General features: G+C 34.8%; 1 long non-coding RNA gene across 1 annotated transcript; it reads right to left on the bottom strand.

Moving 5' to 3' along the window:
• Nucleotides 1-1,941: 1,941 nt before the first annotated feature.
• LOC109184765 lies at nucleotides 1,942-17,258 on the bottom strand. Its single transcript, XR_002054862.1, has 3 exons — nucleotides 17,131-17,258; nucleotides 15,936-15,938; nucleotides 1,942-1,952 (listed from the first exon to the last, which is right to left on the bottom strand). It is a non-coding gene; the product is annotated as an uncharacterized LOC109184765 (long non-coding RNA).
• Between the last annotated feature and the right edge of the window lie 4,859 nt (nucleotides 17,259-22,117).

Below are 22,117 nucleotides of genomic sequence, written 5' to 3'. Positions count from 1 at the left end.
CGTGCAATTAGGGGTGTTCAATCGGTTAACCGAACCGTTTTAACCGAACCGAATTAACCGATTTTTTTTTTCTTTTAACAGTTAACCGAACCGAAATTTTTTTCGGTTAATCGATCCGTTAACTGATTAACTGAACTTTTTAAAGCTAAAATTTAAAATTTTAAAAATAACACCTAAAATAATAAATCCAATTAAAATAAAATAAATATCATAATAAATTCATAACAAAATATACAAAAAATTTAATTATAAACTCCAAACATCCATAACTTCAAATTAGTATTTATATTTATATTATTATTTATATACATATATATATATATATATATATATATATATATATATATATATATATATATATATATATATATATATTAAAAACTTCGGTTAACCGTTCGGTTAATTCGGTTAACCGACCTTTCGAACCGAATTCACCGTTAACCAAAGTTTTAAAATTCCTTTAACCATTAACCGAACCAAAAAAGTTCGGTTCGGAAACGGTTAACCGAACTTTATCGGTTCGGTCGGTTAACCGAAAATTATCCGAAGTTTGCACACCCCTACGTGCAATACTATAAACATACTCATATGCAATCTCGTGCAATACTATAAACATACTCATATGCAATCTCGTGCAATACTATAAACATACTCATACGCAATCTCGTGCAATACTATAAACATACTCATATGCAATCTCGTGCAATACTATAAATATATATACTCATGAACACTCGTTGTAAAAATAGAGTATGTTCTGTGGAGGTCTCTTTAAGTCATAAATGACTTGCTTTCTTTTCTCTTGAGTCTCTCTTGACTCACTTTCTTTTCTCTTGAGTCTCTCTCGACTCACTTTCTTTTCTCTTCTCGCTCGTAGACAACTCAGGGTTTCACCGTAGCGTGAATTGCCCCATCAGGAGCGGCGTAAATCCGACCCAATATCTCCTACCGTCTACGGAACCAATCTCGTGGTTCACGCGCTGTGGAATCAGGTATCGAACTATCAGTGTGCACACCCCCTGCCCAGGATTCCAAGCCTGGCGGGCAGTTTCCAACCTCGTAACATGGGAATACGCCGCGTTACATATACTGGGACCGCAATGTCCATAAATATCTCCCGAGAGGACATAGTCCAAACGGTATCCTCCAAAACCTCACCAATAGATAATACATAGATATATCTCTCATGCATGCAACAACTTCTCAACTTTTCAATGCATCAAATAATGATGTACCACATGCTTTATAGATTTTTGAAAGTAATACTTGGGCTCACGTTGGCCCCTTATGCATTTTTTTGAAATATGAAATATGTGGGATGCCAAAATACTCTATAACATGCTACTAAACCATATATATAAACCATAAAGTACTCAAGGATATAATATCATGCTCGGTTTGCAACATAGCAAATTCTATACATTTCTATTAACAAATATGCTTCAATTCTCATTAATCAAATATCACATTCTAGTCATGCTTTCATAATAAATCATATTCTCAAAGGATCATGCTTCTCTACTCAATACAAAAATATCAACAGATCACATAATCAAGCATTTCTTATACACGGTGAACTTAGCCAACATATGTGCTGTGTAGCAAATCCTTCAAAACATACTCATTTTTTATCCAAACTACACGAAATCAAAGCCAAAATGTGCGTCGAGACGATCCCGAGGTACCGAGCCACAAGGGCCCGTGACACCTGGCCTGAAACGCCACGTAGCTGAGCCACAAGGGCCCGGCCACTGCACAAATTCTCCCAGATCAATACTCAGGGGCCTGGGGCGGGACTCCTCATGAGCCACCCCATGTGCCCCGTTACAATGCCGGGACTAGGCGGCGGCGTTATACCTCTTGTAGCTTCTTCTTCTTGTATGGATCTCTACCTCTTCTCTACTCAAACACCACCTCCTTCGCCACCTAAACACCTCAAACACAAGCCAAGACTAAGAAACTTCAGAGATTGAAAGCTAAAAGGAAAGGAAACCTTGAGCTAAGATGGAAAATGGATGAAGGAAAACTTACTGCGATTCTTCTTTTGCTTCTATCAGACACAAGTTTGGGAGAGGCAAGGTTGGAGATCAAAGTTTAACAAATGAATAGTGATGTATATATAGGGTGCAAAACCCTAGGTAGAAAGCAAATGATTGGGTGAGGGCAAAATGGTAAGAATTTGGCTAGAAAGTGTTCTCAGGCAAAGTTTTCTTGGAATGAAGTGGTTCACCTAGCATCATGAACCAAGGGCTAGAAATGCTATTTTAAATACTTTGGGGTTCAAAATAAATTTTCTCAAAAAGTTATCTAGATGAATCCTTGTTTAAAGCCCTTTTTAAATTCTCCCGGTTTCACTCAGATTGATTTCTCGATTTAAAACTTGGTACGCGAAGTACCCGAAAATTTAGGAATTTCGAATAAAATAAGTTTTGGTGTCGAATTAATTTAAAATGTGACAAAATAATTTATTCAAGCACCAATTGATCGCAAAAATTTTTAATGGAGTGAAAATGACTATTTTGGAATTTCTTAAAATTAGATTTATAAAATAAAATTTTGGGTTGTTACACTCTATCCCCCTTAAAAGAAGTTTCGTCCCGAAACTTAGAAGAAACGAATGGATCAAGTTCTCGATGAGTAAAGGAAGATATAACCAAAAGATTGGGAATTTTCGGTTGGAATACTTTGGAAGGTTTAGGAATCTCTGAGTTCTTATCTAACTTAACTAAGGTCTAAAGAACTACACAAACGAATCTATTAACTGAACTTAAAAACTTAACTAGTTACCTTGATCAAAGAGGGCCGGATAATGGCTCCTTTTCTCCTCCTCGGTCTCCCAAGTGGCCTCCTCAGACAACTGATTAGACCACAAAACCTTAACTAGCTTCACCTTCTTCCTTCTCGTATCCCTAGTTTTATGATCGAGGATCCAAATTGGCCTTTCTTCGTAAGTGAGGGACTCATCTATCTCTACTTCCTCGGGTTGGATTACATGGGTGATGTCCGGGATATACTTCTTCAGCTGCGAGACATGGAACACGTCGTGCACCTACGCTCAGTCCCAAAACACATCTAAGAACAAAACCATAGGATTAAATCTAATTCAAAGGGAAACATTGTACCTTTTCCAATTCCATGGGTAGGGCTAAACGATATGCCACCGTCCCAATCCTCACGACTATGTCGTATGACCCTATGAATCGAGGGCTTAGCTTTCCCTTTCTTCCAAATCTCATCACTCCCTTAGTGGGAAACACCTTTAGTAACACCTGCAATTCACGCACGATTTAAGCTTCCAATACTTAGCGCAACTCAACTATTGGTTCATAAATTCGGGGTTACCTTATCGCCCACTTGGAACTCGGCTGGCCTTCTCCCTTGATCAGCATACGACTTCTGTCTATCTTTGGCCGCTTTCAATCTTTCTCGTATCAACTTGACCTTCTCCCAAGTTTACTGTAAGTACTGGGGTCCAAATACTACTCCTTCGACCGCGTCTTCCCAACACAAAGGACTCCTGCACTTATATCCATATAGAGCTTCATACGGTGCCATTTTGATGCTCGAATGGTGACTGTTGTTATAGGAAAACTCGATTAAGTCCAGGTGTTTGTCCCACGAACCATGGAAATCTATCATGCAGGCTCTAAGCATGTCTTCCAAAGTCTGTATAGTCCTCTTAGTCTGCCCCTCAGTCTCAGGATGGAAGGTTGTACTCAACTTAAGCTTAGTACCCAAAGTAGCTTGCAATGTCCTCCAAAACTGGGATAAGAAACGAGAGTCCCTGTCGGATACTATGTCTCGGGGTATCCCATGGTATTTAACCACTTTCTCAATATATGCTCTGGCCAATTATTCCATCGTCCACGTCTCTTTCATGGGTATAAATCGGGCTGTTTTGGTTAGCCGATCAACAATTACCCATATCTTATCCTTCCCGGTCTTTGTCAACGGTAAACCTCCCACGAAGTCCATGGAGATAGAGTCCCACTTCCTTTCTGGTATATCTAGGGATTGCACTAAACCTTTAGGTCTGTTCCGTTTGGCTTTAACTTTTTGACAATTTAAACATCGTTGTACGAACTCGGCTATCTCTCTCTTCATCTTTGGCCACCAGAAATGCTTCTTAAGATCTCCATACAACTTGTCCCCACTGGGGTGTACCGAATAGGGAGTACAATGCCCCTCTTCCATGATTTGTTTCTTAATCCCCTCGCATTTCATGGGTACGCACCAACGTCCCTTGTGCCTGATGCTCCCGTCTGAATACACCTCGAAAGGCCCACATTTCCCATCGACCATCTTGGCCTTAATTCTTTCCAACTTGACATCCCCCGGTTGATTTTCTCTTATCTCATCAAAGTTGATCGATGTGATCCTCAAGGTGTACAATGCCACTTCTTGGCTAACTTCTCCACTATTTCTTATTTCCAAATTTAGTCGCTAAAACTCTCTACACAACTCGTCTGGCACAACCCAAATACCTCCCAAGGAGTGACTAGATTTCCTACTCAAAGCATCGGCTACCGCATTAGCTTTCCCTTCATGATACTGGATTTCCAAGTCGTAGTCCTTAATCAATTCTAACCACCGTCGCTGTCTCATGTTCAACTCTCTCTGGGTGAAGATGTATTTTAAGCTTTTATGATCGGTGTAAATCCTGCATTTTACCCCCATACAAATAATGTCTCCAAATCTTTAGGGCGAAAACCACTACGGCTAATTCTAAAGTTGTCCCCGCGACACACATTCAACGCCTTTTCCTATCCCTTACTTATCGGGTTTAGTAATTCGGGTCTACCCCGGGTTAATTAAATCCATCAACGGCAAAACAAACGGAGGACCAAATTGGTTAAGATTTTTAAAGTTGAGAGACTTAATTGGTCAAAAAAAAAATAGTCAATGACCAAATTGGTAATTTTGCTATAGTCAATGGACTATTTCGGTAATTAACTCTAATAAAAATATTTTTGTTTATTGGCTATTGTGAATCAACAAACCCTTTTCATTGTTAAAAAGAAAAAAAAAAAAACTTAATAATCAAATGTTATTATATCAAGAAATGAAAATTATTAGGAGGCAAATTTAGAATGAGAAAGTAGCATTTTCTTCAATGTTAGTTTGATGTTTGTAAATTGTAACTTGTACAAACAACAACCACAACAACTTGCCAAGTAGTTTGTAACTCAATGGTACCTCTATGGTTCATTGACTCTTTGTTGTTCAGTAGGTTAAGAAAGTATGTATGAACAAATACTACATTTAAAAAAAAAGACAACAGCGCCCAAAATTGCATGGTATGAATCTTAATCCAGTATTTTATACAAAATATGTTATATAGGGTAGGATGAAATAAGAATAAGATCCTCAGGTAAAAGTGATGATTTATCTCAACTGTTTATCAGAGTTAATTAATGATTGAATGTTTTAGTAAAAAATTACTAGGTAAGTTTTATAACTATTAAAAAGTTTCAATTTTTTAATATTTATAAAAAGAAACTCGCATTTTTCCTATTATTTTTCAGCAACCCTCAATTGTTGATGTATCTCGATTAATGGATTAGATTAAATATTCCTTTTTAAGTGTGAGCCTATTCTTACCTGAAACCTCACCTACACTATATTTAATATAAAACCATAATAAGTCTCTATCCAGGTTATATTCCTGATTTATGTTTTTTTTTTTTGTTAATTTTTTTTTTATACTTTATGCTATATGTACTATACAATTTTTTGGACAAAAAAATTCATACTATTATAAGTTGTGTTAACTTCTTCTTCTTCTTCTTCTTCATCATCATTATTATTATTATTATTATTATTGTTATTATTATTATTATTGTTATTATTGTTATTACTGTTATTATTGTTATTATTGTTATTATTGTTATTATTATTATTATTATTATTATTATTATTATTATTATTATTATTATTATTATTATTATTATTATTATTATATACCATGCACATGCATACACAATATCTTAATATATATAGACAAGCTATTATAAGAAATAAGTTTGATTTCATTATATTTTAATTAAACGTTACCATATTATATTTAGAAATTTATCATATATAAAATTCTTACTTTAGTAATATTAATCATACCATAATTATTACTTAAATTATCAACTATAATTTTAATATTATATGAATTCTACAACTATAAATAAATGCGTTAATAAATACTCCGTACTTGATTGAACACACACACACACACCACGCACGCACGCATGCGCGCGCGCACACACACACACACACACACACACACCACGCACGCACGCGCGCGCACACACAAACACATATATAATATAGTGGTGGAAATTTTGGGGGTTGCACAGGCCACAGATTTTGAGAAGTATCTGGGTTTACCGTCCTTTGTTGGGAGAAATAAGAAGCTGGTTTTCGCCTATATTGAGGAGAAGATAAAACAAAGGATTGGGTCTTGAAATAAGAAGTTGATTTCTCAGGCAGGCAAAGAAATTCTTTTGAAGAGTGTGGCACAATCAATGCCTACTTTTACTATGAGTGTTTTTTTGCTTACTGACTCTTTATGTGTGGCTATTGAAAGATGCATGAACAGATTTTGGTTCTATTCATTGGATGGCATAGGATAAATTATGTAAATCAAAGGCTGCTGGTGGTTTGGGTTTCAAGGACCTAAAAGCTTTTAATCTGGTTATGCTAAGCAAGCAGGTTTGGAGATTCCTCACAAAGCCAGATTCGCTAGTTGCTAGTGTGTATAGGGCAAGATACTTCCCTAAAACTTTTTTATTATTATTATTTTTTTTTATGCTACCATAGGAAATAACCCCAGTTATTGTTGGAGAAGTATTATGGCAACCCATGGTCTTGTTTGTGATGGGGTAAAAAAGAGAATTGGTAATGGTGACTCCACCTTAATCTGGGGACACTCGTGGCTTTTGGACTCTGACCCATTAATCCATACCCCTATGTCGCAACAGCTCAGTGGATCTAGGGTATCAGGTTTGATTGATCAGGAAACTCAGACGTGGGACTTATCTATTCTTTGTGATATTTTTGATGCAGGAGATGTGAATCGTATATTGAGGGTGCATGTGTACCCATCTTATGAGGACTCGTGGTATTTGAACAGGGAATCCAGTGGTATATATTCTGTGAAGAGTGGTTATAAAACAGTTATGGGAGATTGTAATCCCCCACAACAGGCTTTTAATAAATGGCAAGCATTATGGAAACTAAAAATCTCTCCCCGTTGGAAGACTTTTTTGTGGAGAGCTATTAGTGGAATTCTTCCCACCACTACTACCCTCCTTTTAAAGAGAGTAGCTGTTAGCCCGACATGCCCTATGTGTGACTTATACAATGAGGATGTTATGCACTCACTAGTTGATTGTGATTTTGCTAAGCGTGTTTGGCATGAGTCTCATCTCCCTATTGCTTGTGTAAATGGTGGGGATTTTCCCCAATGGTTTCAGAGTGCGATGAGCTTATTAACACCGGATATTCTTGTTAAAGTGGCTGCAGTTTTGTGTCATATATGGAGTGCAAGAAGCGGTGCGGTTTCGGAAGCAAAACTACCGCGACCGTCATGCATTTGGAGCCGCTCGATTACAGCTGCAAACGCATGGGAGGATGCAGCACCACCACGGGTTCACCAGCCTGCCCAGCAGTACTCCTTGACGCCGTTACCGTCGGATGGCCTCCGCTGTTTCGTCGACGCGGCCCACTCCGTGGAATCGGGAATAGCAGACTTTGGAGCAACCTTTCTCTCGGTAGACGGAGGTTTTGTTGCAACAGTATGCGGCCCACTGCCGGATACGATAAATGCACTCACAGCTGAGGGTCTCGCTTGCAAACAGGCGCTAGCTTGGGTTCGGGATCGTGCGGTTGATTCGGTTGCTTTTCACACGGATTGCTCGACCCTACATCGATATGTCACTAGCTCAGGGAACACTCCCAAATCGTATGTTGGAATAGTCACGGAGGACTGCAAAGCCATTCTGGCTTCTTTAGTTAATTGTTCATTGTTTTTTATTCCTAGACAGCTAAATTTTATTGCTCATGCTTTAGCTTCTAAAGCGACTACTCAGACTAGCACTATGTATTGGGACTCTGTCCCTCCTGACTTTGTTTCTATACTTCTGCAATAGATGAAATCGTCATTTTGCTTTCAAAAAAAAAAATTATATCATCTCTGGGGACTGAATATTTTTTTTGGTTGTGCTTTTTTTAACATCTAATTTTATCTCATCTATGGGGATTGATTTTTTTTTTTTTTTTTTGAATGCTACTGACTCTATTACAATGTAATTGTTCATAGCTACTTTCTCAACCTACTGAAGCAGTGCTACTGACTATTACAATGTAGTTGTTCATAGCTACTTTCTAACATTCTGACTGTATTACAATGTAGTTGTTCAAAGCCCTTCTGACTCGTCTCGAACCCACAACTTCACATATGATAATCCAATAATCTTAGAGCCATTAGACCACAAGGTCTTGGCGACTTGGAAAATATTTAAAACTGTTTATTTTGATTGAGCAGTTTCAAAACGTATTAATTCAATTATTATCATTAATTAATTAATGCCTTGGTATGTATAACTCGCAAATTATATTATAGAACAAGATTCATCATGCGCGTTGTCCCATCGTTCAAATTATGCATTTTCAACTAACAAATTATATACATGTGGAAGGTACATAATATATTAATTGCAAATACATAATATGTAAAATATGTAAAATTTGTTAACTGTAAAATAGTTAGAAAATAAACGTTGTATACTTGTGTATATATATATATATAAATAAGTCTTTTTAAATTTTTATTTTTACTATAAACTTTATAAATTGTGAGTTTTTTAATTTTTTAAATATCTTCATATTAAAAACTATACAAGATATCCTATACATAATAATAGAACGAGTTAATACATAATTTAGTCTTCGACTATAGTTGTTTTTTTCGATGAGCCATAACAAGTACAAAAACCCTTTCAAACAGAAAAAAAAAAAAGTAGTACGGAAATAATTAATTTAATTTTTATTCTAGTTAGATTCAAAATTATACAAATCTCCTTCTAATTGCATCATTAATGTCATAATTTATTTTATTTTTTTTCCATTTGAACAAACTCTTCGGAGTTTACTTTTTCTTCCGAGTAGAAATGTCTTCACATGAATGTCATATGTGCAGTTGTGCACACGTATATTTTGAGTGTTCGGAAATAAGTAAGTGAATCAGTTTTAAGGGTACGTGCTTAATTTATACTTGGAAATAAGTTCAATTATAAATAAATAAATAAATAAATAAAAAGCAAATTCCACTTTTAGTCCTCGACTATTGTGGCATTATTATATTTATAAGTTATATTCTTTTAATTTTGACGTATATATTACATCCCTGATTTTTAACAAATTTCACTTTTAGTCATCGACTATTGTGTCATTGTCATATTTAGTCTTATTCTTTTAATTTTGTCATATTACTTCCTTGACTTTAAGCAAATTTCACTTTTAGTCAACAACTATTGTGGCATTGTCACATTTAGAGTGCGTTTGGTTCGCACATGGGAATTAGAATCGAAATGAGAATAAAATACTTGGTAATGGTAATGTGATTTAATTTGGTGAAAGTATTTTGTATGTTGTTAGTAGGGTGAAATTGGAATGATTACCAATTTTGTTATTTGGTTATGTATGATCCTATAATGGGAATAAAGGTTTAAAAAATACAAGAACAACAAATCAAGACAATTTATTCTAATATAAAGACATCCAAAGCATCAATATGAACCCAAAAAAAAAAAAAAAAAAAAACAAAAACAAAAACAAAAACAAAAACAAAAACAAAGATCTAAAAGCACTAATCCAAACTTAAAAATAAAATTGCTAATTAGGAGAAGGAATAATGGAATGAAACCCTTATCTTATTAGGGAATGCGTTTTCTAATTAAAGGAGTAATCAAATCCCATAGTAGTCTTCTAGAAACCTGTCAACCAAACAATAACAATGACTTTGATTCCTATTCCTGTTAGTTAAACCCATGAAACAAACACACACTTAGTCCTATTATTTTAATTTTGACATATTACATCCCTGAGTTTCATTTGATTGCCAAAATTAGTTCTTCGTTTCATTTGATTGCCAAAATTAGTTCTTCGTTAAAAATTTCGTTAGTTACGATATGTGTAATGATTTTTTCCTTTGTTATTTGTGTCAATTTTAATGGTAAATTAACGAAAATTTTAACGGAGAACTAATGGCGAAAATCAAATGAAAGTCAGTGATGTAATATGACAAAAAAAAAAAAAAAAAAAGGACTAAATGTGACAATGCCACAATAGTCAGGAATTAAAAGTGGAATTTGTTCAAATTAAAATCAGGGATGTTGATAGTACTAATATTCACGTGTATGCGGTCAAAGTACTGAATGAGAACAAGTAATAATAGTAAAGGGGATTCTATTGATCAAATGGAGACCTAATACAATCTAAATGGCTATTTCGAGGGCCGACTGACTGCGGTCGGGTAGCTCTGCAAATAACCTATTGATCGTCCAAAAGTCCCCCTCACTGTAGCCACTGTGGGTACTTATAGCCTTTGGCCGGAGACAAACTTCCGGCCTACCGGCATGTAACCCACGTAGCGTCCACGCGTCTTCACCCGGCGAGCCCTCTCTGTCGACGTACAACATTGCCACGTGCCTCTCTTCAACATCTCTATCTCTTCATAAGGTAAAAGCACAATAACTGGGAAATAACACTGGTCGGAAAATCCACCGGTCGGGTCCGACCGCTCTGGCTAAACGACACCCGACCTAAAGATCCTGCACAAACAACAAGAAGAGCCCAACTCATATCGGTCGAGATATATCCTACCAGATGTAATATGGCAAAATTAAAAGAATAAGACTATATCTGACAATGTGACAATAATTGAGGACTAAAAGTGAAATTTACTCAAAGTCAAGGAAGTAATATGGTAAAATTAAAAGAATAAGACTAATGTTGCAATGCCACAATAGTCGAGGATTAAAAGTCAACGAAATAATATGACAAAATTAAAAGAATGGGACTAAATGTGGCAATGTCACAATAGTCTAGGACTAAAAGTAGAGTTTGCTCAAAGTTAAGGATATAATATGACAAAATTAAAAGAATAGAACTCAATGAGCAACATGTCATTCTTGGAGACTGCGGTACCTTAATCAAATGGTGCAAGGATTGGCTTGTGAAGGATTGGTCAGTTATCGTGGAACATATCCCCCGGGAAAAAAATGTTGCGGCGGATTGACTAGCCGGAGAGGCCCCTCGACGGCTTTGCGATTGGATGGATCTTCACCACCCACCGAAGGAAGTTCGTGACGATCTGTGTGCGAACATTGAGACTTTTGTGTCCGCCAACATTAGTCACTAGCCCTCTCTTTTCCCCCAAAAAAGTGAAATTTGTTCCTTAAAAATTACATTTTTATTCCTCGAATGCTTTTCATTATGACATGTGAGCATCAAATTTTAATCGTCTCAAAACTTCTACTCAAGTTCTCAAAACTTCAATAAAATTTGAGAGATCTTATTGGTTGATTCAATGAAGGTTCAAGCCCTTCTTCTAGCAGAAATTGTATATTGGTTATTCAATTTAACCAAACACTTCCAAATTAATTATTCTTTCGAGCTTAGATGTCTTCACACTGTGATTACGAATGTCACATGGAAACAACTAACGGACACTTGGCAATTTGTGTGGAATTCAAATAATTGGTTTTATCTATTGGGAAAAAATTGTGTGGAATTCAAATAATTGGTTTTATCTATTGGGAAAAAATTGTGTGGAATTTCTATCATGCTGAAAAGCTTGATAGGTATATATACTTTTGTCCTGCACTATTTTTATTGATTAAGTAGAAGACAGAAAGATAAGAAGTCCTTCAATTCCTTATCAACTAGTATGTAATCAGTTATTAGGTGATATAAATATATAATAGTGTCAATACAAAAATAGAATATTAATTAGTACCTATATTCAACTCTAAATTGAGATACAATCAATATATGTAATTATGTGAGTATAGTATCTCTAGATAACATTTTAATTGAGTTAATACTCGATTTGGTCCTTCAACTATTAACATTTTACTACTTTGCCTCTCGATTTTTAAACCTACTCAATTTTATTTTAACTATGCAATTTTTACCTAAAATAGTCTATTGTCCAAACCAAAATAGTATTGATTAGGACCATTTTAGTTAACAATTACATAATTAGGGATGCAATTGAACAAGCATAAAAATTGTGGACCAAAATAATAAAATTTTAATAGTCGAGGTACGGTATTAACTCCATTTTAATTCTTCACTTGAATTCTTCCTTATTGATAATGATGGACTCCAAAACTAATTAAAGTGGTTGGTCGTCCATAAATGAAAGATTTATATGTATTTTAATCTCTAATGGATAACTTAATTTTCATTGAAGGAATATGATATTTAAAATAAATTAAATATTCTAACAAAATTTCATTAAATTTTCGATATATATTCTTGAGATGTATCTAGAAAAGTTAATATAGGGGTTCATTCAGTATGATTTTTGAGATTTTTGCTTTTAGAAAAAAAAAAATCAATATTTATAACGGTGTGATATGAAGTATTCGACCGGCCGACAAGACTTTTTTTAAGTCTTCTGATATTATCTATTCATTTAATAATTAAATATATAATATCAACATTATCCAAAAATATCACTACTTAGAATTAAATATTCTTCTCCCAAAAAAAAATATTAAATATTCAATCTTACAATTCTTCTCTGTAAAATCAATCATTTATCTTGCTTTCTAATTATCTTCAAATTCAGCAGAAAATACCGACATAGCACGATAACCAGCAATTATACGGCAGTTCACAAAGTTTTCTGAACCATAATCCAAAATCACAGACACTATAGTGTATTTAAACTAATACCATTTCACGTATTATTTTTATTATATTATCAAATAAAACTGTAATTGAATTGAAATGAAATTGTAGTTGTGTTGAAATAAACTGTAGTGTATACAAAATGAAATTGAATAACAATTTCACATATTTGAATGTATATTATCGAGCGAAACTGTAGTTATATCAAAATGACACTGTAGCTGTATTGAAATGGAACTACAGTCACTACTGGAAATTCTGAAATTTCCGACCACCTGAAAGTGATCTTAAATCAAGTTGAAAGTCTTGTTCCGACCACTTTTGGTATCCGGAAAAACCTTTGTTGCTATTTCCGACCACTTTTTGGACTTTTTGGTATCAACTTAATTTAAGATCATTTTCAGGTGGTCGGAAATTTCAGAATTTCCAGTAGTGAGTGCATATTTGATGCCTGAATCACAATACATTGTGGGCCGCAGTGTACAGTATAATTTGCCCACGACAACAATTGCACATGCAATATTGTCATTTTAATTATCCAGTGGAGAATTATTTATCAAGCTCATTAACTAGGCAATTAAGTAGTTTAAAAGTCAATTGATCGAATTCATTTAAACACTTCACCTAGAGCACAATTGATGGTTATTTTTATTTGGACTCAAGGTAATTCAACACAATTAAGCTATCAATTTAATTAGTGCTTAATTGAACTTATTATTAATCTCATATTTATTTTATTACGATTATATATATTTCAATAAGTTTAGTAGAATTTTGGTGTTATATTACTTAATTACTATTTAATTTTAAAGAATTCCAATGGAAGGATGCTAGAAATAATCTTTGTATAGATTTTGATGGTATTATATTTGTAAATTAGGAACTTAGACTATCCAATTCTTTTTAAGCTTTGTTCAAAGCCTTCCGGCTAAGGTCTTGGCTACAACAAACCTTAGGTTTTGTTTGTAGGCCTGGATTTTAGTTGAAGGTTGTCTAAGGGAAACTGACTGTGATAACTTCTGGCAAATCTTATCCGGCTGATATTTTCTGAGTTGGTTATAAGGTTAAACATCATATCTCAGATATTTGTTGTTAGATTCTCTATAAAATGTTTTACCATCTGACCTAACTTGTCAGAAATCTCTAAGCGAAGACCGACACATTTTCAACCGTAAAAACCAGTAGAGAAGTATAGAGTGTACGAGGAAAGTCTTTTGTTGATTCATGATAAGAGCTGTTGCATGCATTCATTAAAGTCATCTGCCCTCAAGATAAGTTCTAACAAGGAGCAAACATGCATGCTTTTTGTCCTTTGAAAAGTGGTGGGTAATGCCATTCTCAAACGGAAAGAGAATTACTTAAAGGTCAAAAGCGTGTAGTTGTAAAAGGAGGAAATGAAATTTTTAGACACCTACCATCTTAGATGGCGCCAATGGAAACACTTCAAATGTTATGATCTCGAAGCTCTATAAATAGAGCAATCTTGAAGCGTGAAAATAAGACACATATAAAAGTAACGAACAAGCAATTCAAAACTCTCAAGCCATTCAAATGTAAAAACACTTCAAGAGTCATTGCGATTATTTCCAAAGAAATTAGTCCTCTTGACTAATCATTGTTAATCACGAAAGTAGAGAATTGAAGGTCTAGAAGAGGGGGAGGGGGGGATTGAATAGACTTTCTACAAAAAATTAGCCCTATCTCTCCCTCTCTTTGTAAGGATGAATCCTCATTTGAGTTAGCACTCACTGCTGGAAATTTCACTATTTCCGTCTAACGGAAGTTGGACGGAAAACGGGAGTTATTGGTCGGAAAACGGGTTTCCGTCCAACATTCCTACCACAACGAGACCCCGGAAAAATGAACACCGGTAATACCGTCTAACATCAAATGTTGGACAGAAATTCCGTCCAACGGGTCAAAGTTGGACGGAAATTCCGGATGTTAACCCACCATTTTTAGGATGGAAATTTCCGTCCAACTTTTACTCGTTGGTCGGAAAACTCATACGCTTTAATATTGAAATTCCTTCCAACGGTTGGTCAGAAATTGTGACCAATGGTTGGTAGGAAAATCTATATTTATATAAATTATTTTTATTATTTTGATATTGCTATAATTTTGTTTTACTTGTTGTCGGTAAATTCTACATCATCAACAAAGTAATGTACACAATCTAAATTCAAAATGAAAATATATTTAAATATCAAAATTATTTACAACAAAAAGATAGTATTGTGTTCATAAACATTTAAGCAATGGACTATTGCCATACACAAGAAGTCATAAAAACATAAAATACTTAATCTTCATCAGGAAGGACTTGTGTTTCATCATTTTGTTTTCTTCCCACATTTGTTGAATTTCTACCATCAATGCTGCATTTGAAGTTGCATTTGAAGATCACGCTCCATGATTTAAGAAAACAGGAAAGTGGCAAACTATCATGATATTCTTCAACCTTTGTTAAACAGGAAAGTGGCAAACTACCATGGTATCCTAGAACATAGAAAAAGGTGAAAATAAATAAATAACTCATCAGACTGACATTATAATGGACTTGCAAAAGTGCATATGCAAAACACCAACTTAAGTAAAGCCTCTGAACTAACATCTGGAAACTGTATGCATATTCAGAATTATAAGATAAACTGAAGATTGAGCTCAAGTAAGAAATCGAGGCAACATTAGAAAATACTCCTGTTCACAATAAAAGCAAAGCATAAAAGCTCAGTTTACTTTTACTTGGAAAACATCTTTCCTCCCAAGACTATCATCCTCCTGAATTTCACCCTATCACCTTAACAAATATGCATTTAATTGCAGCTTCAATGTACCAATGTAGATATGAATGCACATGAATTTCACCCTATCACCTTAACATACACACATATGAATTCAATGATTGTTCTTGTAGATACTGAGTAACAATACTATCTCCCTTAATTGCTCCTAATTGTTGAGCATCTTCAAGCCAGCAATATTATACCCTGATAACAGCCCCAACTTTAGAAGACAAAAACTAACTCAGTCCTTCATACCAGTGACTGAACTTTAGCCAATGTGACATCTTCCTTCACTATCTCCTATTCCTCCTTACTGGAAAATACCATGTAAGATCTATCTGAGGGGCTCATATCTTTTAAGAAATTAAAGGGAAGCATCTCAATACAGTCAAATATATGCCCACTCAGCAGAGGATATAAATTAATTAAAAGCAATATAAAAAGTGATAAAATACAATGCTGAATAACATTAACAACCAACCTTATCCACAGATATGAAAATGATAAATGCAAATCCAAAAAGTTGTCATCACAATCCTATTCTTGGGTCATCTTTTAACAAAATGTATTCAATTCTTTTATGCAGGACATTCGTCCAAAATTTCCGTGTATACTGATCAAAATCCTAAGTGTATTGAAACTTCATTAATAGTATGAGAGAAAAGATGCTAAATTGCTAACTCTTTTTAATTTCTAAACTAATTACATAAATTTACATTCTATGTTTCTAACAAATGCTCTAAACTCCAATAAAAAGATTGCAGTGACTGACATGCATCAGAGGACTCCTATCTTTACTCTTTGGCAAAGTTTTGAGCTTCTTGTTATCTAACTGACAAAATTGCATAGAAATTAATGTAGCAAGCTACAGCCACACCAGCAGTTGCCAATCTACACTACACAACGGAAATTAGAATATTATCATTATATGCATTAAATTATAGCAATACAACCACACCAGGAACTGTCAATCTACTCTACACAGTTCGAATTAGAATATTATCATTATAAGCATTAAATTATAGCAATACAACCACGCTAGGAACTGGCAATCTACACTACACAATGAGAATTAGAATATTATCATTATAAGCAATACACTTCTTTTTTTTGCCAGAACAGCAAGCTATATCTCACACACACATACACCAACTTTTAATATCTAATTTTCTTCAGTTAGGGGATAAAATTAAAATTCAAACCAACAATTTCTAGACCAATGCTTGAGTATGTAAAGGCCTGTGAGTAAATGGAGATTGAGCAAAACTTACTCGTTTCAATTCGCACTTGCGAAGCTCCTTCCGGCATCGATAGGGTTCATGACTCTGCCTCCCTTCATCGTCTTCATTTCTCCGCGAGCTCTAAGCCCTAATTGTTCCCTGCTAAAACTTAGTCTCCTCCGCATTATTCTTCCCTCCTCCCCCGCGTCAACCTTGGTGGACTCACTCCGCCGCGACCAAACCCTTCGCCTCACACTCAGTCGAGTCTTCGAACTGCAAATCCAGAAGTCGAGGTTTTCCTTCTAGATCTGTCGCAGAGGACGGCGGGCGAGCGGCGACATTCGAGTCTACAGCGCCGTCGCAGCCTAGAGGTCAGGGAAGGCGTCATCTTCGTCTTCATCGCAAGTGAGGTCAGGGGAAGCGTCGTCGTCGTAGGGGAAGGCAATTTTGCTGTGTCCGCTGCTGCTTAAGTGTTTAGAGAATAGGGTTTTGAGGAGGAGGAGGTACCGCCAAAGACTTTGGTGTTTTGAGCGAAATTTGAAGAAAATGAGTTTTGACAATGCTTAAATATTCTAATTTTTGTCCAATAATAATATTGGACGGTATTTAGTCAATTCGATTTTACATTTCATCTATGGTCAATTTGATTTTCTGTCAAATATTTAGTGTAGATCATAAGTTTCGTCCAACACTCACATGTTGGACAGAATTTCCGTCCAACTATCGTGAGTTGGACGGAAATTTCCATCCTTCATTCATTCTCATTTTCGACGAAAAGTTGTGACTTTTTACAAATTACCGACCAACATTTTGTTGGACGGAAATTTTAGACGGAAATAGCGAAATTTCCGGCCGTGACTGAACTCTCTCTCTCTCTCTCTCTATATATATATATATATATATATATATATATATAGAGAGAGAGAGAGAGAGAAGAGTGCGTTCGGGTGCGAATGACTCGCCCAGAAAAAGAATGAGAATTCATGCCATCGTCTGTCCATGTGTTCAGGTCTAACAGATCAGAAACACTAATTTATTATTATTTTTAAATACGATGATATTTTCATAAATTATTAAAGATTGAAGTGCAAGTAAAGTATATTACTACACATATTGGCTTAATATTAGCTTAGCAGGAGAGGTGTTGTCAAATTTGGTAGTGGAGTTTGACTAAAAGTAATTGTATAAATAATTATTTGTCTGGTTAAGCTTCCCCACCCACCCCCACCCACCCACCCAAAAATAATAAAATAAAATAATATAAAATTAAAAAAAAAAAAAAAAAAAAAAACCTTTTTTACTATTTGATTGTAGAAAATGAAAATGGAAAGTCACAAATTATATCATGAACTAGAGATTATGTACACATAATTTATATATATATATATATATATATATATATATATATATATATATATATATTTGGATCAGGGTCCACAATATTCATGTTGGACCATTCATGATTTACGATATAAGAATTGGCGGAAAGTTAGATTGGTTTTAAGATCTATACTCTTAGAGAATATTTTTACAAAATTGTGTAGAAAATTTGGTAAGTCATGTTGAAGTTAGGTTTTGTGACATAGTAGTATTGAGTCATTCTTTTCGAAGAACAATTGGAAGGCCGCTACTTCGATCCTGAATGCTTTGGGAGCTAAGGCTCGTAGATTAAAGTACTGTTATAAATATTTCAAAAAACTAAACTATAAATAACCAGCCAATAATTTTGTGGTCGAGTGACATAATGTGACTCTCTCAAATCAGAAGTTATGAGTTCGAACTTCAATAGAGACGATACTGTGCTTCATTAGGTTGGGAAAGTATATATAAATATAGAGAAAATTTCAATTTTGGTCCACTGACAATTGGGGTTGTGTTAATTGCAACACTTGACTTTCAAAAATGTTAATTGAGTACCTTGACTATGCAATTTCTTTCAATTTTGGTCACTCCGGCCAAATTACCGGCCAAAATCTCACCGGAAAAATTTAATAAGTCAAATAAGGAGGGTATTTTAGTCATTTGATCGTCTTTTCTTTCTTCCCCGGTGAGTTTCTCCATTTCCGGCGAAATTCGATGAGTTTCCCGATTCTCTTAGATGCGGCGGAGAGGAGAGGGGATGGGAGTCGGCAGAGTAAAATCGTCGGATGAATTAAATGCTCAACCACTAGCTACCAACCGAAGCAGTGCTGAACAGAGTAAGGTAACTAAGAGCATCAATGATCTGGCAAGTAGAATCGTCAGCTTCCACCAACAAAACTCTGAGCACCATCTTCGTCAGAAAGCTCTCCCACCTCAACGCCGTCGCAGCCGTCTGCGGCGGTTCTGCGCTGTTTGTTTCCCTATTCTTCCCCTGTTTCGCCTCGATTACTTCCATCTGCTTTGTTTCTTGAACTCCGAACTCCGTTCCGCCGCCGTTCGCCTGCGATTCACCCATTCTCCCTAGCAAAATAAACCCACCACTCTTTCCGATATTCGGTGCTCCAGTAATAGAAAAAACCAACAGTAGTGTGTCGAAGGTGGTGAAATTCAATGTTGTGTCATGTCTGGTTTCTCATTGCTTTGCCATCTAAAAATAGCCTCGCCGGAGCCTCAGTCAAGAACAATAGTGGGTGTGGGTTTGAGCCTCGCCGGAGCGACTGATTTTGAGCCGGCATACTCGCCGGAAATGGAGTTGCTCGCCGGAGAAGAAAGGTAAAAAGTAAAATGACCAAAAAAGCCCTCATTATTTGACCTATTAAAAATTTTCGGTGAGATTTGACCGGTAATTTGGTCGGAGTGACCAAAATTGAAAGAAATTGCATAGTCAAGGTACTCAATTAACATTTTTGAAAGTCAAGTGTTGCAATTAACACAACCCCAATAGTCAGTGGACCAAAATTGAAATTTTCTCTATAAATATATATACATAAACATTAGAAAATAAGGCAAAAGGAAATAATTAATTTATGAAAACGAAATATATCACATCAGAAACTAATTCAGATATAATTGGGTTGATTTAACCCATCGCATGATGCCAAACGGGAGCAGAGTCTAAAATAGGAAAATGACTTAATGAGGCAGCGACTTTGAGACTGCCGCAAGCTCATCACAAACAGAATTGAAGAGGAATTTGGCAAACTTGATTTGGCTACCAAACCATATATATATAGACATATAGTGAAATTCTGTTATAGATAACTAACTTTCTTTCCCTAAACAAATATTATCCCCTCAAACCATCCTAATCTTTGTATTAAATTTTGAGAAAATCATCATTTTAGTCTGTCAATTAATTCTCAATTGTGTAATCCTTAATTTTCAATTTCAACTAATTTGATTTCCGAATAGTTTAAAATTTTGTCAATTTAATCATCGAAGGGTTTAATTGACGAAATTTTAAACAATTCGAGGGTCAAATTAGTTTAAATTGAAAATTAGGAACTACATTAATAATTGGAAAACAATTAAGAGGCCTTAAATGGTGATTTCCCAATTTAATATCCATCATCTTATTAATTTGTGGTGCGATGGTATAATTTACATGTATAGACATAATTATCAAACATAAAGATTTGTAAAAAAATTTATAAGTCACATCATTCAACACAATATTAATTATAGAGTTAATTACCAAAATGGTCCATTGACTATAGCGAAATTATCAATTTGGTCCTTGATTATTTTCTTAACCAATTAAGTCCCTCAACTTTAAAATTTTTAACCAATTTGGTCCTCCGTTTGTTTGACCGTTAGTCAACTATTAACTTGCGATCAAATTGGTAATTTCGCTATAGTCAAGGGACCATTTTGGTAATTAATTTTAGGGGTGGGCAATTTGATTTAGTTTTCTTGAATCGAACCGTACCGACCCAATTGATTCGGTAATATACCGAACAACCGAACGGTATTGGATTCTTGTGTACTGAACGGTTCGATAAAAAATTGATCCGAATTGTTCGGTAAAAAATTGAACTGAACCGAATACCGTTTGATTTTTTTAAAAAATATAATAATAATAATAAATAAATAAATAAATAAAAAGTAAATCCAATTCCCTTGGTGCTTGCTCTGCTATTCAGCTCATATTCTCACGGGTATATCTCGTAAATGTTTTATTTGATTTCTTTATAGTTTGTTATCAAAAGTTCTATATTATGTGTTATGGTGTTTACATAGTCCATATCCAAAGTTTAATATATAACAAAATAGCAATCCAAAGTTCAAACGGTATTCGGTTCGGTTCGATTTTTTTTCGAACAATTCAGTTCGGTTCGAGTTTTTACCGAACGGTTCGGTATACAAGAATCTATTACCGTTCGGTTGTTCGATATGTTACCGAATCTAACTAGTTTGGTACGGCTCGGATCGAGAAAACTAAACCGAATTGCCCACCCTTAAAGTTATTTACCAAAATGGTCCTTTGACTATAACAAATTACCAATTTGGTCCTAAGTTAACGGTTGACTAGTGGTCAAACAAACGGAAGACCAAATTGGTTAAGATTTTTAAAATTGAGGGACTTAATTGGTCAAAAAAATAGTCAAGAACCAAATTGGTAATTTCGCTATAGTCAAGGGACCATTTCGGTAATTAACTCTTAATTATAAAAAAATTAATAAGAACAATTATATATTTATTTATTTTTAATACAAGAAGCTAATGATATAATTGGAGTGAGAATCATTGTTTCCAAAAGGTTGAATCGGGCTAACCTTATGGACCCATTACGTCCCGGTCCGACAGTACATCTAGAATAATGCAAATTATGGTAATTTAACTCAGCTGAACACAGAAATTAGACATTTACTCACTTCGCACAATTACGATTCCCCCTCAATTTGAGAGGGTGTTCCCTTTGGACTGAGAATCATGACATAATGCCAAGTGATAGCAGACCAAATTAAAGAAAAATACTATTTTCATCTTCTAAAATTATCTTTTATGTTCACATCATATGTGGCATTATCTGTGAAGTTTATGAATTTTTTTTGTTGTTGATTATTTATAAATTGGTTAATTCAATTATAAGTTAATTAAATATTGAGCTATCATATAAAGAATCCATGCAATCTTAAAATTAAAAAAAAGTTCAAAGCAATAATTATATGTTCGCAGTTGAAAATGTAGTATAATTGAAGTCCAAAACAGAAAATGGGGTTACGAGTGAGACTGCAAATTCATATAGAGAGAGAAATCAAACGAAAAATACTATGC

This window comes from Ipomoea nil, unplaced genomic scaffold (genome assembly GCF_001879475.1).
Source record: "Ipomoea nil cultivar Tokyo-kokei standard unplaced genomic scaffold, Asagao_1.1 scaffold1286, whole genome shotgun sequence".
In the NCBI taxonomy this organism is placed as follows: domain Eukaryota; kingdom Viridiplantae; phylum Streptophyta; class Magnoliopsida; order Solanales; family Convolvulaceae; genus Ipomoea; species Ipomoea nil.
This window is presented reverse-complemented; position numbering and strand designations above follow the sequence as displayed.